Source organism: Rana temporaria, chromosome 2 (assembly GCF_905171775.1).
Source record: "Rana temporaria chromosome 2, aRanTem1.1, whole genome shotgun sequence".
Classification (NCBI taxonomy): Eukaryota; Metazoa; Chordata; class Amphibia; order Anura; family Ranidae; genus Rana; species Rana temporaria.
Genome location: NC_053490.1, coordinates 392,165,610 through 392,183,651, shown reverse-complemented (window position 1 = coordinate 392,183,651; position 18,042 = coordinate 392,165,610).

Sequence of the window (18,042 nt, the reverse complement as noted above, 5' to 3'; positions counted from 1 at the left end):
GGGGAGTATGGGGGGGGACACTGGGATAGGGGAGGGGAGTACGGGGGGGACAAAGGGATAGGGCAGGGGAGTACGGGGAGGGGGAAACTGGGATGGGAGCACAGGGGGGACACTGGGATGAGGGAGGGGAGTACGGGGGGGACACTGGGATGAGGGAGGGGAGTACGGGGGTAGGACACTGGGATGAGGGAGGGGAGTACGGGGTGGGACACTGGGATGAGGGAGGGGAGTACAGGGGGGACACTGGGATGGGGGAGGGGAGTACGGGGGGGGACACTGGGATGGGGGAGGGGAGTATGGGGGGACACTGGGATAGGGGAGGGGAGTACGGGGGGAACACTGGGATAAGGGAGGGGAGTACGGGGGGGGACACTGGGATAGGGGAGGGTAGTACGGGGGGGGGGACACTGGGATGGGAGCAATGGGGGGGACACTGGGATGAGGGAGGGGAGTACCGGGGGGACACTGGGATAGGGGAGGGGAGTACCGGGGGGGGACACTGGGATGAGGGAGGGGAGTACTGGGGGGACACTGGGATGATGGAGGGAAATACAGGGGGGACACTGGGATGAGGGAGGAGATCACAGGGGGGACACTGGGATGAGGGAGGGGAGTACAGGGGGGGGGCACTGGGATCAGGTGATGGAGAACTTTTCATACAGAAACATTACTCCCCTCCCCCATCCGATCACCCCTCCCTCCTGTACATTGTATTACCCCCCCGGTACATTGTATTACCCCCCCGGTACTGCAATTGTCCTATCCTGTCCCCTCTAATATTAGAAAATAGAGAATGTCTGACCCCCCCCCCCCCCAATAATGCAGCACACAGACCAGTTTTGTCTGGCTATTTTGATCCCAAGCTCTGATCCCTTAAGCAAGCAGCCAGACACAGGGTATTTTCAGCCAGATTAACTAAATCTCACTCAGTCCTGGGATTGGGGAAAAGCTTTAAGATGCCCAGAACTAAATACCTCAAATTCAAACCAGTGTCCTCAATCTCTCTCACGAGGCATTGCAGGGTGCACCCCCCCCCCTCCTCTCTGAGATTATTATACAGATTTCAATTTTATTGCAGGGGCACCAAAGTTAGGTGACAGAGAGAGAAGGGGGGGGGGGGGCAGGGGGTGCAGATATGGTGAGAGAGAGATTCAATATATAAATTGCATTAAAATCTATTTCTTCACCTTGTGCTCCAAGGCAGGGTGGCAACGCCGTTCACTTCTCCTCTGCGGCTCTCCCCTCACTCGTGACCCTGCAGAGACATTGTGGGCGGTGCTGGCCCCGCACGGGACGATGGAACTAGTCCCGACGTTTGTTTCTCCTGCTCGGCTCCTCCCCTTAGACACATGATCAGTGATGCTGCTCACTGATTAGCTAGGTAAGAAGGGAAGTGCGGCGGCGAGCATGGCGGCCGCAACCCGCCATCCCACGGCTGCTTTTAACTACCGCAGTGTTCAGCTATGCTAAAGCAGCCCCAGGGAACTCAGTGCAGCCGTCACCCCTGCACAATTAAAAAGAGCGGCGGCCGCGGCTGCGGCCTGCCGCTGATTGTATTTGACTGACAGGCAGAGACAGCAGGCAAAAGCAAGCGGCCTACCGGGAATTTTCCCGGTATTCCTGTGGGCAAGTCTGGCCCTTGGGGGGGGGGGGGAACCCCAGCCCAAGTTCCCAATGGGGATCAATACCCAAAAAAGGGTGGTCTACGGGGGGTACGTGGACCAACATGGGGGGAAGGTAAGGGGGCCCCCACCTCCACCCACCACATCTAACATGGTGTGGTGGAAGAGGGAGAGAAGGGGGGCTACCCCTAGTGGGGGAAATTAGAAGGCAGGGGAGCATCTAAGCCTGTTGTAAGTGGTCAGGGCACAACTAGTGAACGTGTGGCACCTCCCCAGCCTGCCAGTTGGGTGGATAAAAAAATACAGTTAGAATGGCAGGTTGGGTAAGCATGGATAGGTGTGGTGCCTCTTCAATAAAACATGGAAAGTTTAGCAATCAAAAGAATGACAAAAGAATGACAATCTAAAGAGTGTCCCTCCGTCTAAAAGAGTTGCTCCATCAGTCCCTCGAGGGAACTGGGCCTGTCGAGGAGTCGGAAGGGTGCCGCCTGCAATCCCGTCTGCAGTTCTTGTGCTTGGCTGACTGGCACGGCTGGGGTGGCGGCAGTCTGGTAGCGGGAAAGTCTGGTGATCCCCTCCAGTCAGGGAAGTCCACCAAGATCCAGGTCCAGAAAAGGGCAAAAAGTGCAAAAGGTCATCCTTAGTGCAGAGAGTCACAGTTCTGCCCTACTTGGTGAAGAAAGAAGGGGAAGCCCCACTGGTATTGCAGGCCTGCATCCTGAATAGCTACCAGAAGGGGGGGCGGAGTTATCTGCACTGCATGAGAGTGCACCTAAAAATGTTCTGGTAGAAGGCTAAGTGCGCGCCATCAAAATCAAAGTAGGGCTTGCCCCGCATTTTCTGCATTATGCGCTCCTTAAGTGTGTACTTATGGAGCTTACAAATGATGCCTCTTGGGTTGTTCACATCTTAGGAAGGGGATTTCAAGGCCCTGTGCACACAATCTATGTCGATGGTGGCTGTAGCAGGCAGCCCCAGTATTTCTTTAAAGATGCCTTCCAGGGTGGGAATAATGTCCTTAGTAGGTCTCCTTCAAGCAGGCCTCGGATCCTAATGTTGGCCCTGCGGCTGCAATTCTCCATGTCGTCCAACTGACAGAACAGGGCCTCAATCTGGTGGTCTTGTGTAGTGCACTTGTCCTGTAGCATGGAGATAACAGGGAGGGCTTCCTCAAACCTCTGCTCCAAGGATTCAATCCTGCCCCCTAGGTGTGATGTTCCAGCTTTAAACTGTGCAATGTGCTCTTTGAGGGCCTTTTCTACCCTGTCAGCAAAGTGCTCTAGGTCAGCCTTGGTGGGGATAGACCAAATATGGTGACTGATGTCCACCTCAGCTAGGGGATCTGGAGCTGCAGGGTCACTCACCATCATGGGATGAAGGGGAGCTCAAGGAGGTTGGGGGGGCCGATTCACTGACCGATCTCAGGGATGGTATTGGAGAGCTGGTCGGCTTCTGAGACCAGGTGGTGATGTTCTGGGAGGCCTTGGTCGTTTTATGGGCCTTTGCGGCTGGTGCCATCTTTGAAGCCTCGCGGCCTCCCCCGCTATTCCCGGGGAAGAAGGAATCCAGCTGTCCTTGTCTGGTGCGGTCTGGCTGCGAGGATTCCTGGCTCCTCTGGGACAAGATAGGCAGCGGATGGGGTAAGATTCTCCCCCTTGGCAGTGATTCGGTGTGGCGGTGAGACGGAGCTGTGGAGACACACTTCCTCACTCCTCCATAGCCAGGACACGCCCCCCTTCTCTGTGTAGCGCCCCCTTACTTTCAGTATGGGCGTTACGCTAAAATTAGTGGGGAATGAGAGGATTAGTTTACTCTTATTCATAATTTGTGGAAATTTGGGTTGTTGCCAATTTTAGAATCTGTCCTGTAGGTCAGTCTGCGCTCCGGGGGTGCGTTATCACCCCCGGGCGGCAGGTGGCGCTAGAGGGGTTCTGACAGACCCACCTTCCCCAGCAGCCAATCCGAGGAGTTCTGGACTCGTTGGGCATGCTGGGGGTGGGATATATCTGTGGCAACCGCCATTGTTCTCTGTTCTGTGCGGGGCCCCAGTTCCAGTTGTGGTATCCACCTTCAGGGTACGCGCATCCATGGGCCCCACCACCGTGGCCTGCTTCACTGAGGTTACGCACCATGCGGAGCCTCACCCTAATATTGAGAGGGGCCCCAGTGACTTGGTGGGTCTCAACCTTCTGCTGTAAGGATCCTAAGCTGGGAGCTGTGCGATGGGGGATCGGCTCAAGGAGAACCTAGAGCTAGAGGTTGTCCAGGAGGCCTAGACGAACCATCTGGGATCCGGTCACCACGCCGCATGACAGGTATGCTTAAGCTGTCAGTTGGTGACACAAAAATCTGAATTGACTGGGAGGATTCACTCATCCTGTTCTCACATATCTCAAATTGACAAAACCTGTATCAGAGGCTCTGAGTCAGGCCAGTAGTAGAGGTCTGTTCCTCCCAGTGATCTTTAAGTGGCGCTCTGGCTGCCAGGCCTGTGATAGTCGCCTGTCCGGGGGCACTTTACCCACCCTGATCAGGGTGGCGAAGAATTGAGTTACACTATTGCTAAGAGCAGGCTTGCTCTTTTTTATATCCAAGGCCTAAAACTAAAGTTTCTCTACGCTCATCAACCTTTCTCTATTGTGTGTCATGTTGATGTTGGCCATGTTGGGCCTTGGAATAAAGCATTGAAAACTCATTTGTGTCTGGACACTTGCTCTTCATCTACACTCATGGATGTCACCCCTAAACCAAGCCAAGAAGGTAACTCAGTAAGCCGATCCCAAACTAACCAGCGGCTCCTTCGGGGGTAGCGCTACATCTGTATTTTAACCAGTTTATCTCCAAGACTAGCATACAGCTGAAGTTGTACTATTATTTAGAAAAAAATAAATAAAAATTGAATGCTAGAGATGGCAAATGATATATTATTAAAGAAAATCTGTCAGAAAACTGGGCAATTTAAACTGATGTAAAATACATAAGCAGCAATCATACTCTCTGTTTGAATAGCTTAGGTTTATGACAGGTTTATTTTATGACTGCCTTCCATTGTGTAAGTAATTTTAAGGTATAATAAAAGGTAATACACAGAAATATACAGTAAAACATAATCTAATAACGTAGAATCAGCAAGAGTACCCAAAAGGCAGGACAATCTGTCTGCGTGAGGAGGTAAATTCACATCTAAATGCTAGGATTGCTGGTGACATACAGTAATATATCTAGGTCTATATTTGTTCTTCCCAATAACCTGGTATAGAAAATCAGGATGCATAGACTACATAAGAATGTATGTGCCCCAAATTGTAAATCGGCGGCACAACCTTATTAATCAACCTCTTATACAAATTGCTGGCCATATCACTAATCATACTGTATGTATGACTAGAATGTTGTAATCTCCAGATGTCTACCAGTTGAGCCCTATGGAAGTATTGCGTCATCCATCTATGTATGCCAGAGCCGACAGAGGATAAGACTGGCGAGGTGTCTGCCGAGGGGAGTAGGGGAATATTGAAGTCTCCGCCCAGGATCAACTGACCCTCAGAGAACTCCAATAGTGTGTCCAGTACACAGCGAATAAAGACATCCTGACGATTGTTGGTGGCATAAACAGTGGCCAATGTCACTCGTATGTTACCAATAGTTTCCTTAAGAAACACATAACGGCCGTCACTGTCAGGCTTGATGGTAAACTGGTCGTGGCCGTATCCATCCATATAACATATGAGGAGAAGAGGTGAATGGTAATTATGGTGGAGATTGACCTATGAACTGATTGAAGCAGCATTTCTCAGGGTTGCCCCCTGTCACCACTTTTATTCGCACTGGCAATAGAACCCCTGGCGGTTAGGCTGAGAAGTCAGGCTGACGTTACTGGGCTGCTGGTTGGGGATCTGGAGGAACGGGTGTCATTATATGCGGATGACATGCTCCTATACTTGGGCGCAGAGCCGTCTTTAATATGGTTTGGGCCCTGGGCAAACATTTTTTGGGGCCCCCCTCCAACTTATTTTGGGCCTGGCTGGTTCACATGTATGTGTTTTGGCGGCCCTCATTTGTGCAGGCACAGCAGCCCATTGATTTGAATGGGCTGACATGCCTTCGTTTCCTGCAGAAAAAAGGTGCATTCAGCATTTTAAAAATACAGTTGCCTTGAAATCCATTCTGCTTTTGCACCATGCTACTTACCTGCAGTTCTTGCACACACAAACGTACTGTGTTTTTAAAAGCGTGACCTAAACGTCTAAAAATGCAGCAAGTTTGACAGTGCGGGAACTGCAGATAAGTCACAGCAGACAGCAGAATGGACAGACAGTGCTGTATTTCATTGCTTGATGGGCATAGGTGTGCCGTGTGCGCAGCCTATTACATGAGGCATGCGCTTTTCTTTCCACGAAACGCAGGCATGGCGGCCCATTCAAGTGAATGGGATGCTGTGCCTGCGCAAATGTGGGCCGCCAAAACACATACATGTGAACCAGCTAGGCCCAAAATAAGCCCATCAAGCAATTAAATACAGACAGTAATGTCATGTGCTCCGAGGCCTTACTCAGCCTGGACTGCAGGTCTGGTCTGTGATTTAAAGAGTTCCTCTATTTTTCACATGGCATGGCATGGGGTCCCATGGTGCTAAAGCAGAATGGACAGACGGTGCTGTGACCCCCATGCCATGCCATGTGTAAAATAGAGGAACTTTTTAAAACACTGACCAGACCTGCAGTGAATCATCAAATATTATAAAGACTTTGGGCGCACTCTACATAAAACTTCTATTTACAATATAGATTAGCAAACAGTGACATACCTTGAGGAACAGGACATGAAGAAGTCAGCCTCGGGAAGAGCAAACTGGGGATGTTATAAAATCACATTCTAATTCACTTTTATATACAAGCAGCACCCAGTGGCAGGAAGGGAGAAGTGCACGTCTAAAGGGAAGCCAGGGGTGCTGTACATTTTAAAACACTGGGAAGGGAAGCAGTACTGTCACTGGCTGCGTGCCGCTGATGATTTTCAGCCTGATTTGTGGGCAGCACAGGGGCTTAACGGGCGGCAGGGCCACCATCAGGAATTATGAGGCCCCTTACACAGCTTCAGGCATGGGCCCCCTGGAGCAGAGAACCGGGGGGGGGGGGTGCCTCTGGGCCCTTTAATAAAAAAATATATATATAATCAAAAATAAACATTTATAAAAAAAAATAAAAAAGGGTGTTTGCCACATGGGGCCCTGGGGAACTCTGAGCCCTTTAATAAAAAAAAAAAAATACAGTGATGAAAATAAGTATTTGAACACCCTGCTATTTTGCAAGTTCTCCCACTTGGAAATCATGGAGGGGTCTGAAATTGTTATCGTAGGTGCATGTCCACTGTGAGAGACATAATAAAAAAAAAAAAATTCAGAAATCACAATGTATGATTTTTTTTAACTATTTATTTGTATGATACAGCTGCAAATAAGTATTTGAACACCTGAGAAAATCAATGTTAATATTTGGTACAGTAGCCTTTGTTTGCAATTACAGAGGTCAAACGTTTCTTGTAGTTTTTCACCAGGTTTGCACACACTGGAGGAGGGATTTTGGCCCACTCCTCCACACAGATCTTTTCTAGATCAGTCAGGTTTCTGGGCTGTCGCTGAGAAACACAGAGTTTGAGCTCCCTCCAAAGATTCTCTATTGGGTTTAGGTCTGGAGACTGGCTAGGCCACGCCAGAACCTTGATATGCTTCTTACAGAGCCACTCCTTGGTTATCCTGGCTGTGTGCTTCGGGTCATTGTCATGTTGGAAGACCCAGCCTCAACCCATCTTCAAAGCTCTAACTGAGGGAAGGAGGTTGTTGCCCAAAATCTCGCAATACATGGCCCTGGTCATCCTCTCCTTAATACAGTGCAGTCGCCCTGTCCCATGTGCAGAAAAACACCCCCAAAGCATGATGCTACCACCCCCATGCTTCACAGTAGGGATGGTGTTCTTGGGATGGTACTCATCATTCTTCTTCCTTCAAACACGGTTAGTGGAATTATGACCAAAAGGTTCTATTTTGGTCTCATCTGACCACATGACTTTCTCCCATGACTCCTCTGGATCATCCAAATGGTCATTGGCAAACTTAAGACGGGCCTTGACATGTGCTGGTTTAAGCAGGGGAACTTTATGCAGGGGAACTTTATGCAGCTAATGACCTCAAACAGGTGCATCTGATTTAGGATAATAAATGGAGTGGAGGTGGACATTTTAAAGGCAGACTAAGGCCCCGTACACACGGCCGAGGAACTCGACGTGCTTGGCACGTCGAGTTCCTCGTCGAGTTCTGGGATGAAGCCGCCGAGGAGCTCGGCGGGACGCCTTCTCCCATAGAACAACGAGAAAATAGAGAACATGTTCTCTATTTTCTCGTCGAGCTCCTCGGCGGCTCCATCGAGCCAAAACTGTACAGACGACAGAGTTTCTCGGCAGAATCCGGGTTTTGACCGAGTTTCTCGGTGAATTCTGCCGAGAAACTCTGTCGTGTGTACGGGGCCTAACAGGTCTTTGAGGGTCAGAATTCTAGCTGATAGACAGGTGTTCAAATACTTATTTGCAGCTGTATCATACAAATAAATAGTTAAAAAATCATAAATTGTGATTTCTGGAATTTTTTTTTTGATTATGTCTCTCACAGTGGACATGCACCTACGATTACAATTTCAGACCCCTCCATGATTTCCAAGTGGGAGAACTTGCAAAATAGCAGGGTGTTCAAATACTTATTTTCCTCACTGTATATATATAAAAAAAAAAAGAAAAAGAAAAAAAAATAATATAAAAAAAATAATTGTTTTTATAAAAAAAAGGGGGGTTGCCATCCGGGGCCCTGGGGACCTCTGGGTCCTTTAATAATAATAATAACATTTATATTATATAAGAAATAAATAAATATATAAAAAAAAAAAAATTATAAAAAAAGGGGGGTTGTCATCCGGGCCCTGGGGAACTATGGTCCCCTAAGGACCTCCAGACCTCTAACAAATAAATTGTCCCTTTAATAAAAAAAATAATAAAAAAAATTAAAAAAATATATTTTTTTTATTTAAAAATAAATAAAAAATGGGGGGTTGCCTCCGGCCCCCAACAGTGACAGGGCCCTGGGCAGCTGCCCCTGTTTGCCCTATGGTAAAGACGGCCCTGCTTGGGCGATCCGAATGATTCCCTGGCAACTGCTTTTTCCTTGGTCCGGGAGTTCGGTGATTTCTCTGGATTCCGGATCAACTGGTCCAAATCAACGCTCTTCCCTCTAGATCCACAACCAGATTTGGTCCTTCCTGCTCAGTTTCCTCTCCGGGTGACGGACCGTTTTAAGTATCTAGGAACAACTGTAGAACTGCCTATCGATAAGTTTTCAGAGACAAATTTATGGCCAGTCATGCGGGACTTTAAAGACAGGGTAAAAAAGTGGAAAGACCTAGGGAGGGCAAATCTATTTAAGATGATATTTCTCCCGAAGTTCCTGTACATTCTCTCTAACGCCCCGTTAGGCATCCCCAGAAAGACCTTTAAATACATTGACTCCCTGCTGACCTCCTTTTTGTGGGGTAGTGGGGCGGTTCGGGTGGCGTTGGCTGTGCTGCAATTGCCGGTGGGCAGGGGAGGTCTGGCGATTCCTGACCTCCGTCTGTACTACCTGGCATCACAGCTGGTTCAGGCTCATTGGCGCATGTTTCCCCAGCTGAACAATGCCGCTGTTGCGGTAGAGGCAGCTGCGGCAACCTCCTATGAGACATTGCTGAACTTTTTTCATAGAGGGGAGGTCCCGACGGCAGGTGGAATGGTGATCCTTCGATCAGCCAGGACGGTGCTTGAGACTTGTAGGAGGCACGCTCAGGATACCCCCCTGCACTTGTCCCCTAACGCTCCGTTGTGGTTTAATCCCAGACTGGCCAACATAGCTTTGCTGGAGGATGGACATAAGTGGGCCAAATTTGGCCTTGCCTATGTCCAAAACATGGAGATTCCACTATGGTGCATGCAGTTAATGCGCAGTTTGGTACAGGCATGGTGGTTTTGGAAAACACGAAGCTAGAATCATTACTATTGAATCCTGAACATACTAAATTGGTATCTACCTACTATGCTATGCTTATGAGTAGGAAACGACCGAGGGAAGACAAGACGAGACTTAGGCCCCATACACACGATAGAATCCATCCGCTGAAAAATCCCAGCGAATGGGTTTCAGCGGATAGATCCTATGGTGTGTACACTCCAGCGGATCTGTTTCCGCGGATATTTATGCCCTGGGATGGATTTCCAGCGGATAAATATTTGATGACATGCTATCAAATCTATCCGCTGGAATCCATCCCAACGGATGGATCCGCTGGTCTGTACAGACTCACCGGATCCATCCGTCCGAAGGGATCCCCCGCATGCGTCGTAATGATTCGACGCATGCGTGGAATTCCTTATATGACAGCGGCGCGCACGTCGCCGCGTCATAATCGCGGCGACGGCGCGACACGTCATCGCCAGAGGATTTCGGCGCGGATTTCGATTCGATTGGTGAGTACACTCCATCGCATGGAAATCCGCGCAAATCCTCGAGAGGATTTATCCGCGGATACGGTCCACTCGTGTGTATGGGGCCTTAGATGGACTGAGATAATACCAGAGCTGACTGAACCCCACTGGGAGGAGGTTCTGGCATCCTACCTCCCTACAGTGATCTCTGCTAGGGACAAACTAATACAACTGCGATACCTGCACCAAATGTATTACACACCACACAGATTATATAAGATGGGCAGAAGAGAGAACCCTGTTTGTCAAGTGCTTATTGGCAGAGGGCACCTTTATTCATATGGTGTGGGACTGTAATAGGATCCATCCGGTGTGGTCGCAGGCTACGCAGTTTATAGCAGATACTTTTGACGTTCCGAATATATGTAGTCCACTCTTATGTCTCCTGGGCATTATAGAGGATGAAGTCATGAGTAATAATATGCAAATTTTTTTAAGACTACTATTCTATTATGTCAGAAAACTGATTGTATTAAATTGGATAAAGAGGGATTATCTCACTCTGTCTGCTTGGAAGGGGCTGGTCAATGCTAATGTCACAATGTACAAAATGACCTATGAGGCAAGGGGTAGCAGGAAGAAATTTCGTAAGGTCTGGGGTAGATGGGTAGACTCCAAGGACACTAACCCTGGAGACTTCTAAGGGTCTGTTGATCTTGAATGTAATGTATGAGATGTATTGTGCACTAATGGTGATGACAACTGTGGGGACGGGGGAGGCAACGACACACGACACATGAGAGGGAGTTTTCTATGTTTATTTGTATGCACTAGTTTTTTGTTGTTTTTATTTTTTTCTAATTTTGCTCTATGCTGGGCATGGTGCTCTGGATCTATTTTACAGGATATGGTTAATTATACTGTTTAGAATCTCTCAGACCGGAGTACGAATTTACGATAACTGGTTCTAAGTTGGTTAAAATGCACTTTAGAAGAATCCATGTTAGGATTGTTCTCTGTCATTTTGAAGATTACGGAAATGTATGGTGGGGGAATTTTATGTCTCCTTTAATTTTCTGACTATTTTTCTTTTGTGATTACTTATCATTTCTATGCAATGTTATCTCCTGTAATCGTGTATATGGCTTATAATAAAAACCTTTTAAAAAAAAAAAAAAAAAGCAGCATTTCTAATACCCACATTTGATGGTCCCTAGTTGGCCGGATACATCTGGTGAGTAGGGATGAGCTGAACACCCCCGTTCGGTTCGCACCAGAACCTTCGAACGGACCGAACTTTCGTGCGAACATTTAGAACCCCATTGACGTCAATGGTACTCGAACGTTCGAATTCAAAAGTGCTAATTTTAAAGCCTAATATGCAAGTTATTGTCAGAAAACGGGTTTGGGGACCCGGGTCTTGCCCCAGGGAACATGTATCAACGGAAAAAAAAGTTTTAAAAAGGGTAGTTTTTCTGGAGCAGCGATTTTAATGATGCTTAAGGTGAAAAAAAAAGAAAAATTCCTTTAAATATCGTACCTGCTGGGTGTCTATAGTATGCCTGTGAGGTGGCACGTGTTTAGAACTGTCCCTGCACAAAATGAGATTACTATAAGAAAAAAGTCATTTAAGACTGCTTGCGGCTTTAATGTAATGTTTGGTCCCTGCAATATGGATGAAAATCACTGAGAAAAATAGCATGAGTTTCCCTGCCCCCCTCCTCCAGGTCATTACAAGCCCCTTTGGCCCTATATACTTTGAACAGCAGTATACAGGCAGTGCAAAAAATACAGGGACTGTAGGTTTGTTGTTAAGTAGAATCTGTTTGTAATTTTCAACTGGTACTTCTTTAAAGTGTAGCTTCAGCCATAAAGTCTTTTTTTAAGCTTTTCTGAAAACATAGAGAAGGGTTATCACCCCTGTAACATTTGTTTTGCTGTCTGTGTGCATCTGTTCAGAAGATTGAACCTCACTTTCTGTCCCAATGACAGATGATTTTTTGATTTTTTTTTCTTGTGAAACAAGGATTGGTGATAAAGCATCAGTGGACAGGAGAAACCTTTTACAGAAGATAATTTCCCTTCCTAGGGGTAGATTTCCTCTCACTTCCTGTTGTCTGCTTCCGTTTGCAAGTAGGAGTCGTTTGTAAGTTGGATGTTTGAAAGTAGGGGCCTGCCGTATATACTCTGCATAAATTTGGGCCCTAGGTGTTGGTATTGCCACAACACTGTAAGCCCTCACAGTTAGTCTTGGTGGGCGCTGGAACGCCCTGCTGTGAAATATTAGATCAAGAATTGTAATTACATGCCCCTGTTAAACAGGGGTAGAAAAATTGGGCCTTAGGCACTGGTGCCACAACACTGCAACCCCTCACAGATACTCTAGTTGGAGCGCAGGAATGAGCCCGCTGGAAAGTATTGCATCAAAAATTGTAATTACACGCCCCTGTTAAACAGGGGCAGAAAAATTGGGCCTTAGCCAGTGGTGGCGGTGCCCAGAACCAACAATGTTCTTACAAGCTATCAGCAAGATCATTGAGGAGGAAAAGCATATTCACTCAGCATAACAGGATAGTCACTCAGCATCAGCATAGGCAGTCTTGAAGGGGTCTGACATTTCAAAAAAAATTATTCAGTTACATCAGCATCAGGTGCTTGGTAGCTGGTGGTGATCCAAGCCTGATTCATTTTTATGAAGGTCAGTCGATCGACCGAGTCAGTGGAGAGGCGCACCCTGTGATCGGTTACAAAGCCTCCAGCAGCACTGAATGTGCGTTCTGAAAGAACGCTGGATGCAGGACAAGCCAGTAGCTCAATTGCGTACTGTGCAAGCTCTGGCCAGTGATCCATCCTCAAGACCCAGTAAGCCAGAGGATTTTCGGTGGTAAAGGTGTCCAAGTCTGATCTTGCCCCTAGGTATTCCCGCACCATGTAAAACAGACGCTGGCGATGGTTGCTGGAACCGGTCATATTTTGGGGCTGCGGACTAAAAAATATTCAGAATGCATCGGTCAGACGGCCACCTTCTCCACCGCTCCTTCTGTGACTGACCGAAGCCTTAGCAACACGTTGTCCAGGACCAGGATTTTTAACCCCCAGTCTCTGGGAACGCGTTGCACAGACCTTTCTGCAAGGCCTCCAGAAGATGTTTCAACTTCTGCTCCCTCTGCGCCAGCAAGATAAGGTCCGCATCCTTATTCTTGTAACGTGGATCAAGGAGAGTTGCCAGCCAGTAATGATCCCTCTCCTTGATAGCACGAATACGAGGATCCTTCCGCAGGCTTTGCAGGATCAGGGAGGCCATGCAGCGTAGGTTTGCTAAGGCATTCGGTGCCGAGTCCTCTGGGTCACTGAGGACGACATGATCCGCAGCCACCTCATCCCAGCCACGTACAAGTCCATGGGTTCCTTGGGACTGTAATTGATCCCTTGAAGACTGCTGCTGATGCTGAGTGCTAGGCTCCAACTCCATGCTGACACAATCCTCCTCCTCCTCCTCCTCGTCCTCTTCCTGTGTGATAGGCGGGCAAGCAGGAACTCTTGATAAATGTCGGACACCTCTGAGGAGTGAACTCACAAATGTGGGGAGTCCCCTCTAGTGGCCAGAGGTTGTTCCTAATTATTGACCCTTAGGAAACTTAAAACTCCCATAGGCTACCCATTAGGTATGGTGCCTTATATCCTTGTGTCTGTGAGAGTTGCTATGGCTACCAACGCATGATTGTTCCTAACATAAAACAATGTTGGATCAAAATTCTCTCTGTGAACCGGAGGTGGTTTCTATATTTTGACCCTTGAGAGACTTAAAATTCCTAAGGTTGATATTAGGTGTGTCTGTGAAAGTAGCTATATTTAACACCACGTGATTGTTCCTAGCATAAACCAATGGTTATTAAAATACAAACGTAAAAATAAGAAAAATGTATCAAAAATTATGTGCAAATAAATCTTGAGTAGGTATCGAGTGCTTGTTAGTCCAGTGATTAGTAGTGGCTGGGCCTGCCCTAGAGTGGGCTACCTATTAATCAAATAATAAATAAATGTGCGTGCACAAACACATAATAAGTGGCAAAATAAATATAAAAATCAGATGGCAGTTGATACAGTAAATGAATTGCTATTGCAGATCAGAATATGACAGTCCTCTATGCCTCCAATGGCACTAATTCAAACTAAGAGGGTATACATATACTGTATACATTTATACAGTCCCACACCAATAAAGCTGTACTCTGTATGGCTGGGTTCACACTATACTACATGTCTTTCATCCTACTTTGCGCTGCTACATCGGTCCTACATTAATCCTACATTGGTCCTACATCAATCCTACTTTCATGAACAGGATACTACTTTGATCCGACTTTGTGATAGTCTGACTTGTTCTTTGACCAATCAAAACAATCCCAGAGTGAGATAAATTCCTTTTACTGCTGCTGTAATCACATGTCAGATGTCAAAAGTCGGATGGTTAGGACAAGGCTCCTACTTTGGTCCGACTTCAATGATATTCAATGGGCTGAAGTAGGATCAATGTAGGACCAAAGTAGTACAGGGAGCATTTTCAAAGTCGGACCGACTTGTGTAGGACCAGTTAAGACGGCTCTCATAGGGAAACATTGATTTTCACACGTCATGCTACATGAGCTCCCAATGTAGGAGCGTTTGTCGGACCAGTGTGAACCCAGTGTGAACCCAGCCTAGTTTGAATTAGTGCCATTGGAGGCATAGAGGACTGTCATATTCTGATCTGCAATAGCAATTCATTTACTGTATCAACTGCCATCTGATTTTTATCTGATTTTTATATTTATTTTGGCACTTATTATGTGTTTGTGCACGCACATTTATTTATTATTTGATTAATAGGTAGCCCACTCTAGGGCAGGCACAGCCACTGCTAATCACTGGACTAACAAGCACTCGTTACCTACTCAAGATTTATTTGCACATCATTTTTGATACATTTTTCTTATTTTTAAGTTTGTATTTTAATAACCATTGGTTTATGCTAGGAACAATCACATGGTGTTAAATATAGCCACTTTCACAGACACACCTAATATCAACCTTAGGAATTTTAAGTCTCTTAAGGGTCAAAATATAGAAACCACCTCCGGTTCACAGAGAGAATTTTGATCCAACATTGTTTTATGTTAGGAACAATCAGGCGTTGGTAGCCATAGCAACTCTCACAGACACAAGGATATAAGGCACCATACCTAATGGGTAGCCTATGGGAGTTTTAAGTTTCCTAAGGGTCATTAATTAGGAACAACCTCTGGCCACTAGAGGGGACTCCCCACATTTGTGAGTTCACCCCTCAGAGGTGTCCGACATTTATTATCACTTATTCACTAAGGCACGTATCACATACCTGACACAGGGTTTGTTGGAACAGGAATTGGAAGTCACAAATGCCTTATAGGCAGCGCCATCACCCCTTCATCTATTTAATCTACTATCTCATTCCTTCCCTGGGAGGATTATTAGGGGGGCAGCAGCTCACTTACCCACCGTAGCGCGGAATTCAATATAAACAAGCAGGAACTCTGTCTGGATAAAGGGGGCCTTGAGAGGTAAGGAAGTCCTCCTCTTCCTCCCTCTGTTCTGCCTCAAGGGACCTGTCCATTATTCCACGCAGCGTGTGCTCCAACATGTGAATAAGAGGGACAGTCTCACTGATGCATGCACTGTCACTGCTCACCATCTTCGTGGCCTCCTCAAATGGTGACAGGATAGTGCATGCATCCCTGATCAAGGCCCACTGGCTGGGGAAAAAAACCAAGCTCCCCTGACCCAGTTCTGCTGCCATATTGGCACAGATACTCATTGATGGCCCTCTGCTGCGTGTGCAGCCGCTGAAGCATGGCCAACATAGAGTTCCACCTGGTGGGCATGTCACAGATTAGGTGGTTCTTGGGCAGGTTGTATTCCCTTTGGAGGTCTGCCAGCCGAGCACTGGCATTATATGACCGTCGGAAATGCACACAGACTTTCCTGGCCTGCTTCAGGACACCCTGTAAGCCCGGGTACCTGCCCAAGAACCGCTGCACCACCAAATTAAGGACATGAGCAAAACAGGGCACATGGGTCAGTTGTCCCTGTCGCAGGGCGGAGAGGAGTTTGGCGCCATTGTCCTAAACAGGGCCGATCCTAGGTAGGGTGCACAGGGTGCATTGCACCCAGGCGCCTGCATGGGTGGGGGCGCCGAACATCTAAAAGACCCTCTAACAGAAGCCCTCTCTGTGTCCATCAGAGAGGCCTTTCTCCAGGTCCCAAAAAGTACTCTGCTTCTCTTCCTGTATTTTGTTTATTTTTAAGAGATCATGTAAGGATCCCAGGTTAATGAAGACTTGTGGGGGAGCATCTCTGTGGTTGAGTCATTGGCATAGAAACATTTGTAAAGGGGAGGAGTTGGTGAAATGACAACGCCCATGTGGGGGCGCCAGAAATATTTCTGCACCCAGGCGCCTGTGACCCTAGGATTGGCCCTGGTCGCAAACCACCATTCCTGGCTTAAGCTGGCGTGGCATCAACCACCTCTGAGCCTGCCCCTGCAGAGCTGACAGAACCTCTGCCCCAGTGTGGCTCCTGTCCCCCAAATACACCAGCTCAAGCACTGCATGGCATCTCTTTGCCTGCGTACCTGCGTAGCCCCTTGAGCGCCTACGGAGCACCGCTGATTCCGAGGACACATCAGCACAGGAAGAGGCCACAGAGGAAGAAGAAGAGGAGGGGGTGGAGGAGAGAGGTGTGTCACAATCAGTAGTAGCATTTTGGAGGCGTGGTGGCGGAACAACCTCCAACATTACTGTACCTTGTCCTGCGTCCTTCCCAGCTGCCAGCAGAGTCACCCAATGCGCCGTGAAAGATAGGTAACCTCCCTGTCCATGCCTGCTGGACCATGAGACAGCGGTAATATGCACCTTACCACTGACCGCCCTGTCCAGCGAGGCATGGACATTGCCTTCCACATGGCAGTAGAGAGCCAGAATCGCCTTCCGTGAGAAAAAGTGGCGTTTGGGAACTTGCCACTGAGGTACCGCACATTCCACAAACTCACGGAAGGGGGCAGAATCTACCAACTGAAAAGGCAGCAGTTGAAGTGCTAGCAATTTAGCTAAGCTAGCATTCAACCGCTGGGCATGTGGATGGCTGGGAGAGAACTTCTTCCGGCGCTGCAGCAGCTGGGGCTGGGAAATTTGCCTGGTACAATCTGCCATCGGTGTACCGATAGTAGATTGCCCGCATGTACTAGGCTGTGACACACCTAATTCTACACCTTCAGTCCTATCAGTGCAGGATTCAGAGAGGACTGAGGGAATAGTGGGGTTGGAGATTCCAGCTGATGAGGGGTGTGAAGGATATGTCAGTGTAAATCTCCCTGCTTGGTTAAATTGTGGGTTAGAGGTAAAATGGATTCATGTGTTACAAGCTATTGATATGTTAATGACCCGTCTGCAGCTAGCTCCTTATTTCAAAGGGATGTTAACCCTGTTTACTGTGATTAGAGGTGACTCATGTTATGTATTCTGATTGCTTCATTATGCGGTGCCAGGCTGCCCAGCTAATGTGTTCTGTACACCTTGTAATTAACTTCCCTGATGTCATTATTTAAAGAAAATGTGTCTCAGGTCGGCTTCGAATTGTCTGGCTATATTCTGTATGAGAAACTCCAGAGTGGGTGAAAAGGGGGTGGAGCTCCCATTGTTCCTTGATTAAGGATTTAGCTTGTAAAACTGTATTTATAACCAGCAGCAAGCTGCCAATAAATCAGTCTTGGTTCCAGCATTCAGTCTTGACTCATGTGTGGATGATCCTGTGATGTTCTTGTATGGAGAGGAGGGAATGCTTGACGGGGATATCATACCGATACCGTCACAAATGGTTGGCAGCAGCGGGATCTTCCCTTCTACTC